This window comes from Halyomorpha halys, unplaced genomic scaffold, assembly GCF_000696795.3.
Source record: "Halyomorpha halys isolate HHAL.00 unplaced genomic scaffold, Hhal_1.1 Scaffold125.1, whole genome shotgun sequence".
NCBI classification, from domain to species: Eukaryota; Metazoa; Arthropoda; class Insecta; order Hemiptera; family Pentatomidae; genus Halyomorpha; species Halyomorpha halys.
The window spans coordinates 538,754-548,977 of record NW_027108888.1 but is presented as its reverse complement, the minus strand read 5'-3'; the positions used below and the strand labels follow the sequence as shown (position 1 = coordinate 548,977).

At 29.4% G+C, this 10,224-nt stretch overlaps 1 protein-coding gene across 1 annotated transcript in view; it reads left to right on the top strand.

Annotated features, from left to right (window-relative positions):
- The window catches only part of LOC106678130 (uncharacterized), a 138,889-nt gene that overhangs the window by 62,064 nt on the left and 66,601 nt on the right, over window positions 1–10,224 (top strand). Inside the window, exon 3 of the mRNA XM_067047183.1 lies at window positions 6,652–6,694. The gene's annotated coding sequence lies outside the window, so the exon portion shown is untranslated. The remainder of the gene's footprint in view (window positions 1–6,651; window positions 6,695–10,224) is intronic.

The window sequence follows — 10,224 nt, the reverse complement described above, 5'->3', positions numbered from 1 at the left end:
GTTGAAGACTATTTATAATAATAGCTATTAAATACAATAGTGTTCCTTAACTCACGCATAACGGGGCGAATGCTCAAATTTAGATATGGCTTAAGAAATATTACAAGCATTAGTAAATAATATTTCAAAGATAATACTAAACCAGTTCCATGTAATTTTCTCTTTTTTCTCAAGGAAAACGGAATTAAATCTATTGAATTAAATTGATGATTCTCTGAGTCTATTTGTGCATTATAGATATCGGAATATTTTGCAAGACTATTCTAGTGTACAAAGTAATTGGAAACGACATTAGAATAGTCCGAGTTGGAATTAGCGAGAGGAGTTCCCAGCTCTTGGAGGAAGGCCGGTCGGAATATTAATCGATGCTGAAGGAAACTGAAGCCGGGTCGGTGGGTAATTAAGTCTAGCCCTGGAAGTTGGTCCGGTCGGGATTTATAGCCGGGGGAGAAATTGAATTGTGCAGAGTAGAGGGGTGTTCTCCCGGCTAGCTGATGTGTGTACTGCCCCGCTCCGGGCCAAATTACCTCAAAGGTGTTTCACTCCTTCCCCAGTGTGTCTTCCTATGATCTTGGAGTCTTTGACAGGATAGCTCCCAGCTAATGCCTAAGGGCCTGACTTCTGTCTACAGCCATCTACAGTCCGCCATATTCGTGATATCATAGCAACACAATGTTTTGTATATTTAAATAATTCAGGCCATATTTTTAAATATGAAATATGTAAAATATAATATGGGCTGCGAAATTTGCACTCATAGGTACAGTTTGAATCCGGCTAATTTTTAATTGTTACTTCAATTATCAGCTTTCTTTATGTGACGTTATATGCTTTTTAGACGGGCTGGCATTTAAAATATATAATTCATATTTAATAATGATTTTTATTCCATCAAAAAGTTTAATGTTTGCAAAACTGTGGTTCCACTCGGTATTCATTTCGTACATTTCGTGGTAGTGAGAGGCGTGGAAGAGCTGGGAAGAAAAAAGGAGGAATATTCCTTATTGCTGATTGCAAAGTTCACTTAAAAAATAATTTTATTATTTTCTTTCTCCCTGTGTTCTCCGTTGAACAGTAAGTCTCAAACTTATTTTACTTAGATTGATCCTTTCGCAGTATGAAGTTTGGCCCCTTTATTCAAATTCTACAAGTGCCCGCTTTAATTAATCTACTTTGTAGTCGTAATTTCTAAATTTGCAACTGCAGATAATATTGAGCCAAAATTGAAGGATATTTTAATCCAGTATAGCTGTCCTCAATTGTGATACTATGTATCATGATGTTTTGTTTATTGTTTTAAAATGTTATCATCCTTTAATAAAGTAGTAATTTAAATCAATAAAAAAATAGTATTTATAATTTTTGTCTAGATTCGTATTGGATAGCTTTTTTATTTTTTCTGTTATTCAATCCTATTTATATTTCAAGATTAAATGTTTATTAAATTCGAACAAGATTTGTAAATATTTTTTCAAATACTTCAAAAAATATAAATTTTCATAAACTGTTGTATTAGTGGTAGAAATAAAGTTGATATTAGTAATTTTCAACTCAGGAAACCATGAAATACGAAATTTTATAGTAAGTGAAAATAGGCATATATCAGGATTTAATTAACTAGATCGGTACCTATTTCAGTTACGACAAATAAATTTTGTTTATTAAATATCCCTTCAACTGCTGTTCGTTCCCTCCTGAAATTCTAAACATACTTGAGCACTGTACATTTTGAAAGATAATTAAACAAATCCCAAAAGTAATAACAATTCAGGGCTCAGTCCTCTGAAATTGGATATGCAGATGGACAGAAAGAAAAAATGTAAAATTTAAAAGGTAATTTATTATTATAGTAAATAACATTCTTATGTCAATAATCACTTAAAATAAAAATGATTTTCAATTGTAAAAACTGTTTTAGGCAAAACTGCTAGTCTACTAATGAAAAAAAAAATCTTGTGAATAAAAAAAATAGGACTTATATTCATTTTGGAATAATAAAAATAATTATATTTAAAATGACATGTATCCATAATTTAATGATATAGGAAATAAATAAAAAACAATAACTGAGAAATTTAAACTTAGTCTCAAAAAAATGTTAGATGTGCGAATGGTGATAAATTAGTGAAGTATATATTTAAATATTGAATTTCTTATATGTAAAAGTGTAAACTTCTTTTTATTAAGTTGCATTTTAAACTGTTCATTGTAACTGTATATTAATTATAAAAATGTTGATTGCAAATGTTTTTATTTGTAAACCTTGATAATGAGCAGAGCCCGAAGCGTTATTCATATGGTATGAAGAATGAAGAATTGGATAAAGGGAATAAATAAATTTGTGAAATGAAATATAATAAAATGTTAATAATATTTGTAATTTTGGTATAGAATCGTATTGAATAAAAATTTTCGTTTTATTATTATTATTTTTTAAATATTCCGCTCTGCTCATATTTAAAGATTAAACGTATATCAAGTCAAAAAAAGAGATATGTGAGTTTTTATTTGAAAACCTTTCAAGCAACATACATTTTTTATTGTTAAAGTGTTGTATGTATGTTAAAAACAAAGTTAATATTAGTTATTTTCAACTCGAGAAACCATACAATACGAATTTTTTTAGTATTAAAAGTGCTGTAATTAGAATTTAAGCAACTAGAGCCATATCTATTTCAGTTATGAAAAATCTATTTTCTTTATTAAATATCCCTTCAATTCCTTTACGTACCCTCCGTCAATTCTAAACTTAATTCAGCCCTGTAAAATGTAGACTACTCTACAGGATTATGATAAAAAAATTCAATTATCTTATAAATTTTGAGTTGAACTCCACAAACTGTGTACAAGCTATAGTCGCAGGAGCCGCCTGGCACCCCAAGTTGGGGACGGAAGGAGCAATCACTTCCGATTCTTAACGCCCACTTCGGCACACTTTCTACACAATCGATCCCCTAGTCTACTCCGCACCGCACCTATCTCCCCTTGTTTCCTTTCCTTAAACTCTTTTGATTCCTTCTGTTACTACCTTTCCAAGATCACGATTGTGTTTTTGTATAGAGAATTGTAACTGATAATAATCGATCTTGAAACAATTCTGATAGGACTATTATAGAAAAAATTCCTTAAATAGTGATAAAAAAATATTGTTACAATAGAAACAAATACCCGATATAAACATGAAAAAAATATATTTTCATCTATACATAAAGCTTTAGAGTTTTTTTTTTTTTTTGTTTGAATCCATTACTCTTAGGAACTAACAGCCTGAAAAAAAAAATGTGTTAAATAGACTATTTAGTCTTTATATCTTAAAGCAGAGACCCACAAGAACTCATAATTTTAAATGCATTGATAAAAAAATAAAAGAGAAGATACATGAAAATTGAAAATTTTCAAATAGTTGTATTTTCTAAAATATTTGCACTATCATGTTATTGAGCAGGAGATAGATTAAATTAGACCAAAGAAAGCTACAATCCGGTTTCTCATATTTTATAAGCAGCCACATGCGGAATAACAAATTCAACTTTTTACTTTCACATAGTATATACGAAATTTATAGTAAGGGAAAGTAAAAGAAAAATGTCGAATTCTAGTTTTCGACGAAAATACACGTTTTGAAGTCCTCTGAGTCCAAATAAAATAAATAAGTCAAAGTCTTTCAAAATGGTCTTGCAATCTGAGGTCAGCCTAGCTTAAGAACTAAAATTCGTATAAAATTGAAATCACATATATAAAGTAGCTATGTGCATGGAGTTTGGCATTAACTTTTCAATTAAAAAACGACATACCTGAATTGCCACTTTCTCATTTTTTCGATTTTCTCAAAAACGAATCTAACGATTTTGATAAAATTCAGTATATCTATGTACTATTGCAAGAAAAAATCTTCTTAAGAATCTTTATTTTAATTTATTTAGCTATATAATATGTTTAGTATTAATAAAAAACGGATTAATATAAAATAGAAAAGGGTTTGATAATTAACTGAAGAAGAAAGGAGAAAAATATTATTTTTCCAGGTAGAAAATACATTTCGAAAAATAAGAGTTGTAATATATACGTATTATATATTCTTGGACTGCAAAAGATTTTATAAATAATAATAGTTAATGTAAAAAGTTGTTAAAAGTAATAAAGAATGAAGAAAAACTTATAAATTAAATGTATGATTTTACATGAGTTTGGCGCACGCGCAGTTTCGCTACTTGATGACGTTTCACTTAATCTTTAGTTAAGCCTTTCGGTAAACAGGATCATTAAATCTATAAAATCATTCTTCATATTTCCAATGTTAGTTCTGTAACAATTTAGCATTCAATACATAGTTATGATCACAATGCACATCTCAGAATACGTTTTTTATTTTTCCATTTCTATCATATTTTTACTAAAGAGAAATGCTAAAATTCTGCAAAGGGAAATATTATTAAACGTACTTTTTAAAAACTTTTGTGATTGGAATTAGTCAATTTGCCTACTAAAAGATTTATTTAGAATATTTTTACAATATTGCCTCAATGCATAAGCTATAAAATATCCGTTCCGAAACCAGCTAGGATTAATTTAAATTAAAAGTAGAGTGGTTGTGTGATGCGCGCGCCGCATCCCATTTTGTCCCATCAAATGTAACTGCATAATTCTCAAGTCCCATATAAAAACATCAAAAGATAAATAAAAAATAAAATCACGTTATTAAATTAATGATCTCCTACCTGGAATAGTTTCTGGAATTAATATGAATTTGGTGAATGACACAAATCTTCCTTGTTTAAGTGTAATAATTTATTCCATATTCATCAACAACAACGTTTCGAGATTATCCCACATCTTCAGGTTGCTGATAAAAATATTTTATATATAAAGTATAATTAACTCCTTATATTGTCATTAGTGCTAATATTGAATCAAAATATTATCACTTAATAAATAAAAAAACTTTATATTTTTATCAGCAATCTGAAGATGGTGGATAATCCCGAAACGTTGTTGTTGATATATATGAAATAAATTATTACACTTAAACAAGGAAGATTTGTGTCATTCACCAAATTCATATTAAAAATTATGTTAATGAAAATAACCATTTAAAATTTTTAATATTAAATTTAAAATGTAACACTAAATCAGTTGTGATGAAAATATATTTTTTAAGTAAAAAGTACTTCTAGGGATAATCTATAGTTTCTGATTTTGCATAAAGCTAGTTAAATTTCTCCATGTAAATTCTAAGTGGTGATGATCGATCTAAATTAAAATCTTAATATATATAAATATATTACTTAACGTGAAGCCGCGTATCTCCTCTGTTGTTTTAGAGCTGATAAAGCTAAATTCATCAACAATTTTGTAAAATAAATCGATTCTAAAAATCCTATTTTAATTAATGTCGTTAAAAAAAGGTGATAAAGGGCGCACATTTGTTATACTGCTTAATTCTTTTGTTAGTAAATTACAGGTATTAGTATTAAAAATTGGAAAATTAGTTAGTTGATATTATACACGAAGTTACTGATTTAAATTGCTATTAATAGCAAAGTTATACTATTATATTTACATTGAAATGCTAAAAAATTACTTATTTGTCTAGCCTCAAAATTTATCATTTTCAGCTTTTCTTCTGACTTAAAACTGCCTCAAACAACAAAATAAAACCGTGTTTACGTATTCATCGGTAGAGGAAAATCATTTCTGTTAGTATTTCAATGATGCTGACGTAGTATTTTGAGTGAATTTTCCAAATTTAAGGATGGTCCTGACATATGATTGTTAGTTGATTAAAATTTTATATTTTAATAGAAAAAAAAATTGTATTTTATAAATATTTATAAATCAAATCTCCAATCTTTCTTTTTCTTTTTCTTAAGTGTATCTCATGGGTTAATCACGAATCATTTTTAAAAAAAGAATTGAAAATGATATTAATTAATGAGTGCTGAATGAAACAAGAACGGAGCTGAACAAACTAAATAAATACTTTAACAAACAAGTTAGGAGTATTCTGATAAAAACCGAAACCAAAGAATGTTGGTTCCGATGTATTTACCTGTTAAAAAATTCAGATTTTTGGCTTGATTATAGAGTAGGAAGTAATTTACTGTATAGAAGTTACAAAATCGTGATGGTAATTAACAGAAACTTGAGGTGGAAGTGTTGAGATTTTTATCAGCTCTCCAATTATCAATTAACGATAGAATCTCTTTGTTAGGACTCCTTGCCGAGGTGGAACTCATTATGCTACTTTTAGCTGTTTGTCTATTTAGTTGATTCTGTTCAGCACCTCTCTGGTCGAGCACGCAATCTTGTATGGAACTTCCTTTCCGTGTTAATCCTAAATAGAAAATGAGGTTGAAAGGTTAATTAGATACTTAGGCCAATAGCAAATACTCGAGTTTATATCTGATATATTTATATACTTGAATCGCATCTAATGCTCCTTCTAAAAAATGTTTTTAGTTGTTCCTCGTTCATTCTTGATTATATATGCTATAATAATTAAAATCTTGGCATATGATAAAATATATATATTTATTTCCTTAATTTACTTTAACACTTTTTTATAATTTATCATTATATTCATTGATTAGATTTAATTTTAGATTAATATTTTAATGTTCTTTATTTTATTTGTTTATTTATTTTTTACAGGAACCTACTACTATCCTCTGCACTGCTTACTTACTTTGATAAGGTAAGAACGACATAATCTCCATATTTTTATTAGTTTATTATTATTATTACTTTTAGTTAGCTGTATATAGCTAATACACGTAGTAAGAAATATTGCGATCGTAAAGAAAATTTTAATATGAATTTTAAATGGAAATATAAGTTAGTTCGGTCTTGTTTAAAGGCGTGAAACTTAAATCCTATGGTTTAATATAGTTATAAAAAGCCCCCATACACACGTGTGTATGGAACCGAGTGAGGTATTACTAATTCCAAGGACCTTGGTTCGAATCTGGGTGTAGCAGATAATTATTTTCTGTTTCACTATAACCTTGAGCCATCCTCATGATTTGGAGACCCATTGATTAAAAATCTGACTCTCTAGCGCGATTCTGACCAAATTACCTTGCACAACCGTTGGTCTAGTAACAGTACTTTCTTACAAAGCACTGCACTCCTAAACCTTCAGACTATAGGCAAGAGGCGATGCGCTTTTAAAAATTTAAACCACCAACTTAAATTAAAAAAAAAAATTAACACCCTTTTATTAATTTTATTATTTCAAACAAACCTATGTTTATACATAATACTAGAACATTTTAAATTTCTTTTTAAGCACCATGGAGGTGTTGGGTTGAGGTCAAGCTCTTTTACTGCATTGGGAATGTATATGAAAAGGGGGGCTGAGGAAATTGTTTTAGGTTCTGGAAGTGGCTTTTCTAATCTATGGAAAAATAATACAACAAAAATTTATGGTAAACCATGAGAATTAAAAATAAATGAAATGATTCACTCTCGAAACACAAATATCACCGATAGCTTACATCTGTCGGGAAATAAGGTATTTAAGAAAATTTTATGAAGATGGGCCCTCCGACGGTAGCATCATACCATATCCCTAGCATAGAATATATATATAAAAAAATCGATAAATATCACAGCAGTCCCTTACGATGTAATCATTCAGTAGAAGAAACTGGAATGAGCATGCTTACATTATCCCAAAAAAATTGGCACAGGGGCTGAAGAAAAATATATATGTTTTATACATTTTACAAGTTAATGAATGTTTAAAGGAGTGTGTATGTGTTTTTTTATTTCTTGAATCACTGGTTATGGGGTCACTCATTGTCCGTTAACTACCATAAGTTATAGTATTTGTAGCATTACCAGTAATGTAGTTGTAGTTGTTTGTGTTATATTAGTTGTGTAGAAACCAATAATAGATGTGAATGCACGTCAAAGTAGCCTTGTTTATTAAATTGTAGTAACTCAAAACAAAGCCCAGCCAATGGATATGTGGTGAAGTGAAGTTAATAGGTGTTGAATTGAGTTCAATTGACAATTTATTCAACCGGAAATGTGGCGAATAATTTTCAGCTTTTCATGGAGAAATCAAAGTGTATTTATTTACTAAAGATGAGCTGTTAATGACACTAGAAGTTCAAGTCTTTTATTAAAACTTCTTATTGAAATAATAAAATCTGTCAGACACAAGTGCAAAGAGCATTAAGGTTGTACATATTCAATCATTAACTATATCACTTTTAATATATAAAAACGTTTTTAGTGATCACTGTGTAATATTTTATTTTACATATAAGGTAGATTAATAAAAATGGGACATAGAAATTTAATTCTTTTCCTTTTTACATTATATTGAAAAAATACACTCTATGAACTACAGAATACATGTAAATTAGTAGTTGTATAATTTGTAATATGGGGCAGGTCCGCCATTATTCTCTCCTCCCTAGTACATATAATATAAAAAAAAAAATAGAAAGTAAATAATAATAATAAGTTTAATCAATCTTAAGTAAATAAGAGTAATAATAAGTTCAATCAATATAAGTTAATAATAATAATAAGTTCAATCAATAGTAAGTTAATAATAATAATGATAACAAAATAATATGGATAAGTATAAAATAAAATGGATCATAATAATGACAAATACTAAGAATAAAATAAAATAAAAATCGAAGGGGTTTCCAACCCATGCCTATTACAAAAATTAACTTGGAATCACAGTTCAGTACCTACCTTCGTTAATACTAGTCGGATTTAAGTGATTTTGGACAATTTAATTTTTCATAAAATCATATTGTTCAAAGTTTTAAGCTATGCTTTATTAAATAACATTGCTTATTTAACATTCTTTAGACAATTTTCATCAAAATCTATTTAAAAAAATGAGGAATACAATCCGATCAAAATCTTTGCACAGATATAGATCAATAATATTTTTTTTATTTTTTTTTTTAATCAGGGACTCGAAAACGCATAGATCTAATACTGCAAATGCCAAAATGTTGATCCTATTACTCTAGTTTCTTTACTTCGTTGCGGTGATAAATTAAAACAAATTAACTTATGATTTATTAATTAAAAATATAGCGTGATGATTTGCCTCTTTTCTAAATATTCCGGCGGTTTTATAATTTTGCGAGAAGAATACTTAGATAGAGGGGGACGGAGGGGAAGAAAAAAGGAAGCATATTGATTTTGGGGATTAATCTCAGCTAGGTCCCAAAGTATAGGCGGGGGAGGGAGATTTTAATATTTCCTGGACATCTTTTCAAGAAGAGCCATCCTATGTAGAGATCTCATCATGATGTAAAATTGGCACTGAAAAATGTTTCTAACCTCCTTTACAGTAATCATAGGGAAATGTCCTCATGAAGCCAAAGAAGAGGGGTATTTACAGAGGAAATTGGTTTTTGATGAACTTGTTTCTAAACTCTCTGACATAATTTAAACTTATTTAAAATCTCTTCCGTGAAAAGAAGCCCGCTTTTATTCATATTAAGCCCGACATCGTCTCCGCGGTAATTCCTTTTTGGTTATGCGTAAACAGTTTTCAAAGGTAATCTTATTCCGAAGTTCATTACTTTTACTACTTGAGGAGTCTTTAGCAAAGTTTAAATGGAAGTAGGCTCCCCAACCTGTGGCTCTAGACTCTAAAGGCTACTGCTTGTAAAGCCTACCTCCTTACCTTCAGTAAGATCTTTGCCTTGGATGACATTACATGTGTCTACAAAATGCTAAGGTAGTTAAGTGGAGATTCAAATTCTACAAGATGATAAAACTAAATATTGTATTTATGTTTTAAACTATATCTGTTCGGGATTTTTTTTTAATCCGTTTTATCTCCAGTGACGTATAGTAGATTTCTGCTTCCTGGGATAGATGCCAAATACATTGCCCTCTCCCAGATTTGGGCAAATTGTATTTGTAATTACTTTAATCTGAAAGTAGGAGATGAAATTACAATTTTTACTAGTAATTTCAACTAATTGATGAACCACTGGTTCGAAATTACAATCAGTCATTGAAACCAAGTGATTGCAATTACATTTGATGGTAATTAGCAATTGAAACTACAAATTTGTAAAAAAGTAGTTTCGTAATTACTTTTTGCCCAACAATGCCCTCTCTGCCTCTCTAGTGACCCAGCTGGTTGGGAAGCGCTTGGATCTATTGGTACCTGCTTCACCGTCTCTATATAGGGAAGGCAAAGCTTGCTTAATAGGAATATTGATTGTGTTA